This window comes from Mandrillus leucophaeus, unplaced genomic scaffold, assembly GCF_000951045.1.
Source record: "Mandrillus leucophaeus isolate KB7577 unplaced genomic scaffold, Mleu.le_1.0 Scaffold743, whole genome shotgun sequence".
Lineage (NCBI taxonomy): Eukaryota > Metazoa > Chordata > Mammalia > Primates > Cercopithecidae > Mandrillus > Mandrillus leucophaeus.
In genome coordinates, this window is record NW_012108064.1 from 1,635,575 (window position 1) to 1,641,235 (window position 5,661).

Sequence of the window (5,661 nt, forward strand, 5' to 3'; positions counted from 1 at the left end):
CCGGCTAGTTTTTTGTATTTTTTAGTAGAGACGGGGTTTCACGGTTTCACCGTGTTAGCCAGGATGGTCTCGATCTCCTGACCTCGTGATCCACCCGTTTCGGCCTCCCAAAGTGCTGGGATTACAGGCTTGAGCCACCGCGCTCGGCCCCATCTTTTAACTTTTTCTAAAACATCTATTTCATAGGAATGGGTGAGACGAAGAAACTGGTGTAGATTATCTTAAAAACCACTTTATGAGAATTACTTATAAAGTGACAGAGTATAAATTACTTGCACTGTATATTGTCACAAGTTAAACAATTTATGCATTAATATAATATATATTATATAAATAATATAACATAAAAGAAACTGTCTTAAGATTTAGAGCTAAGTGGTTCATTTATGTTAAAGGCATTACACTTAGGAAAGTCAAGAAATGACCTTTATGTTTTACCCCTTAAGTCAACCGTTCAAAATCTTTTAGTGGTACTTATTTTTCACACTGGGATAGCACTTAACAGAAGTATTTCTTTTTCTTTTTCCATTTTATTTCATTCATTTTTATTTATTTATTTATTTTTATTATTATTTTTATTTTTTATTATACTTTAAGATCTGGGGTACATGTGCAGAACGTGCAGGTTTGTTACAGATGTATACATGTGCTGTATTGGTGTGCTGCACCCATTAACTCGTCATTTACATCAGGTGTATCTCCTAATGTTATCCCTCCCCCATCCCCCCACCACACGACAGGCCCCGGTGTGTGATGTTCCCCTTCCTGTGTCCAAGTGTTCTCGTTGTTCAATTCCCACCTATGAGTGAGTCTATTTCACTTTGTAAAATAAAAATCAACTGGAAAATAAGGCTGGTTATTCAAGCTACCCTCACTCTAACATTTAAGTTTACATTAATATACCTTGGCTGATTCAAATAATCAAAATTATAATTTTATAACCATATATTCCAAAGTGTTTTGGTTATAAATTCTTTAGAGTATAACACAGTGAATTTTTCCCTCTGATCATTATATTAACTCTTGTGTGCTTTCTGAAATACAGATGTGTGCATGTGTGTGTATGTGTGTGTGTCTGTGTGTGTTTGTTGGTTTTTTTTTTAAAGAAGCATCACATTGACCGCTTAAACATTTAAATGTTTTTGTATACTTTTGGAACATATCATTATATGTATAAATGTTATAGCTAGAAATAATGACACGATGGGTCCACTGGCAATGACCAGGCCTAAAATAAGCCTCTATATGTTCTGGCTTTGAATAGGCCTTGGTCTAGATCTTGTATAAGCATGGTGCCCTGGGAAAGTACTGCTTGTCATCACTAGAGATGCTTGTGATATAGCTGGTCATTATTCCTTCTGCCTCCAGTTTAACTATTTTGTATATTATTTTATCCATTAGTTCTAGTCTCCATGTATATTTCTTTTTTTTTTCAATTCTTATGATGATTTTATTCAACTCCTCATTTACATCAGGAATAACTCCCAATGCCATCCCTCCCCGCTCTCCCCTCCCCATAATAGGCTCCGGTGTGTGATGTTCCATGTATATTTCTACCAGAATTGGAAAATTTTAATTTATTAGGTATTTTACCCAAAATAGTAACATTTAATTATAGACATTCCTGAAGAATTTGATTCTCAAGTAAAGTCATTTTAAATTAGTCCGGTACATCATCTAAGCTGTTTGCCTTACTTGCTGTACAAATTGGCTTCTTCGCAGCCGCGGTGAAGGATACAAGAAATCTGCTTCCAATCTGCTTTAAATTTGGCCACAGCATTTTCTAAAAATGTAATGTGTGTCCAGGATGTTTTAGTTTAATGACATGGAGCATCCTGTTACCTAGATTTAAGGCTGAAAGCAAATTTTGGTAAAAAAAAAAAAATCCATAAAAATGCATGTTTATCCAGGTTCAGAGATCCAAGTTTTTTTAAAATGGAACCCCAGGTCATTTGGCTGCAGCTCTGGTGTTTTGGAATCCACTTTGAGAATGCATTGCTAATCCACTTTGTTCGCAGCCTTTTAGATTTGCTTTGTTTAAAAAGATTACTGGTATTTTCCAAGTAGTACTGAGATTTAGGAGCACATGAACATTGTTTAGTGTTCTTTGGCTCCCTTTATTGCTGAAAATCTTTGGAGTTTAAAGGTTTTTCGTAGCTAGAGCACACCCATAGGAAATTAATTCAATATTCTTGCATTAGGCTGTGTTTAACTGCTGAAAAATTATCTCACTGTGACCAATAGAAATTTGTTAAGGTGAATGTTGTGACCAAGTTTTCAAATCTCACAACTGCGGTGATACAGCTTCCTAGAAGTTGAGCTAAACCATAGGTGTCTTTTCACCTTAGCCTTCTATTAAGACAAAAGCCTATGAAATATTTTCAGTTCCTTACTTTTTTTTTCAAATTCCCTTCAGTGTTCCTTGTTTATCTAGAAAAAATATGCACCATAAATAAATGTTCTTTCCACCATGATCTCTGTGTACTGATATGAAATATAAAAGCTGAAATGTAATTTTAATATTTTAAAAATCTAGTGAAAGTTTAGCATTTGATAAGTAACAATATAATATGTATTAACATGGGTTCAAATATACAAAAACCACATTTATTTCATAATATGTCACCTTTAGTTTTTCACAAAAAGTAACAAAAGGTCTAGAGAAACCTCCAAACATCTGTCATATTCTTTTCAAATTCCCCCTTTTTTTATACTAATAAAAATTGAAGGGAAAAAAGAATCATATGAAATGATTAAGAAAAAGTGCTGGAGAAAACTGACCTGTCATGCTTGATAATGAATCTGCACTCATCCATCTACTTCTCTGAATATGATTTGAGTTGGAGGCTCTGCCTCAATATTAAGTCAATTAGCTATGTGGCACAACAAACTCAAAACTAAGAGGCATGCTAGGTCTCTTTTTCCTTTCCTCTTAGTTATTTATCCACTGATGTCTTCTGAGATATGACAGGCCCAAGAGAAAAGGGAATTGAGTACTAACTGAACTATATGAAAAACTAATAATTTATTTCAAAATATGGAGATGTAAATGTACACATAAACAAATACACTTTGATTTGAACGTTTAATGTAATCAGTATATAGCATCTTTGGCTAACTTTCCTTAAAAATGAAGTTACAGACTGCCATTCCCACTGGCATGATTCTAGGAAAGTGTTTCTGAAATGATGTTTAGTCATATTCTCCCTACAAAACAAGTCTTTTTCTGTCAGAATTTGTATCTTACTAATGTTTATTTGCCCCATATCAATGCAAAGTTGGATAAAAATATTTGAAGTGGAGACACCAAAATTCTTTTGCAGACTAGAGGCAGTGTATAATGCTACATGCTTCACTGTTCTAGATCTTATCCAGTAGAACAGGGAAAGGACGGTAACACTAACAGTGACCAATTGAACGTATGAAAATATTAAATGTACTTTTAAATCACTAATGGAGTCATGAGTACTATTCACTCCCAATTTTAAAATGTCCAATTTTATAATGTAAACCAGCCAAAAAATTAAGCTAGATATACAAAACTTCAGTTGGCATTTCCTTTAGAAGACTATATATATTTCTTCTATCTCATGAAGACTTTTATATTTAGATTGATTGTGACTAAGCATTCTAACTACTAAAAATCTAGGATTCCTATCTCAGAAGCTTGCATTTCTAGGGGGGAAGTCCTCAATATACATGCTGGTGCAGGTTCTACATAAGAAAATGATGTGGATAGACTAAAGATCTGGACTAATTGGAGCTAGATGAACAATATCACATACATGCAAAAGTTGCATTTATTTTCAGTGAGATACAAGTAAATAAAAACAGAAAAGCTAGCTGTTTGAATGCTAGAAATTTTTGTTTTATTATTGAATAGTCGCTAGTGTGGAACTTGACCTTCAGGTTTATATGTCACGTATGAATTACCTACTCAATAGCTCTCTTACCAAATTACTCTGCATTTTTGAAAAAAATTACATACATTAAAATTCATTCTTTTTGATTTACTGGTCTATGAGTTTTAATACAGGCATAGTTAGGTGTAACCACCATCATGATCAGGATGTAGCCTAGTTCCATCAACCCAAATAGCTTTCCTTTCCAAGAAGTAAAAACCGTCTAAATGTCCTTCAATAGGTAGGTGGATATACTATACAAATATAAAATTTACTTTCAATTAAGTCACTTATTATCTCACTAGTACCTTCATATTGCTTGCTACCGTTTCTGTTCTATTAACCACTTTAAACAATTCTAACCCTAGATCAATCCAACCATCTTCCTATTCTGTTCCTATACCTGGACTGCAGAAGATTTCTAAAGGAAAATCCATAGCTGAGTGTACAGGTGTTAAAAACTACTGTTAAAAACCTTTAATTTTAGCTCCTAAATACCTATTACCTTTTCTCATTTTTTTCCATTTCTACTGTCCATCTCATATTTGAACTGTGATCACATCTAACCTGGACATTGCACTATACTGCTAACTGATCTTTTTTACCTCAGTACTGCCCAGGCCAAACATTCTGCTTCATATTTCCTCACTCTGCAGCATCCCACCTTGTAATAGTTACTGGAGTGATTTTAGAGAATGCAAAACTGACGTTTTCACTCCTCTGCTTATTCTTCAATGTCTTGCCAGAACCTCTGAAGTCATAATGTTCCAGTCACTTAGCAAGTCCCACTAGACTCTTTGCAGTCTGATGTGTGCAATCCTTACAAAGTCTCCTCTTTGCTGAGCATACAATACTCCAACAATACAATAATAGATTATGTGAAGTTTCTATACAGCACAATGCCACCTTGAAACTCCTAGTGTTTGTCTGTACTATTATCCTCAAGCGAAATCAGCTCCAGGCTTTCTTCAATAATATCTACCTGTCCTCCAAAATTCAGCTCAATTATAGCTTTCTGCATATTCCCCACATTCCTCCTGCTTTAATTAAGTGCATCTCTTGTGTGTCCTGCAGCATTTTTTTTTTTTTTTCCGCATTCTCTGTTTGTTCTTAGAGCAACAAATAGTTATTTTTGGCTTATTCATCTATCTATGCCAATAAATTATAAATTTTTGTTTTTGTAGAGATAATATCTTACATTTCTATATCCCTTTGTATCTAGTAAGTGCATTAGACAAAATAAGTATTTAAATTCGTATTTGTTAGCTAAATCTTTGACATGAAACAATTTTAAAGAGAATAATAAATTCAAACTATTATTCATGTTCCATATAAGGAAATTGATATTGCATATTTAAATGTATACTTTTGTAGAATACATTTAAAATAAGAGCTACATATATTAAGGCCATATTTTTAAAATAAATCAAATTTATTTGAAAGAGTCAATTAATTTTTCCCGTTGATAAACATTGAATAATATAACTTCTAACTCTTAAGTTTAAAACATTATCTTTACAGATGATGGCATTTAAAAAATGAAATGATTTTTAGTAATCCAATTTTTCTTGAATTTGTTAATCAGGTCTTGAAGAAGACAGCCTATGCACGTTGACAATCACTGTATGAAAGGTCTGATGATTGAAATGATTTGTATAAATCCTAATACATTCTGAAGAATCTAGTGAATTTAGTTTCTTTTCTTTGACTTGTACTTTCACATTTATTTTGTTCCTGTGTCCTATATTTTATGATTTAT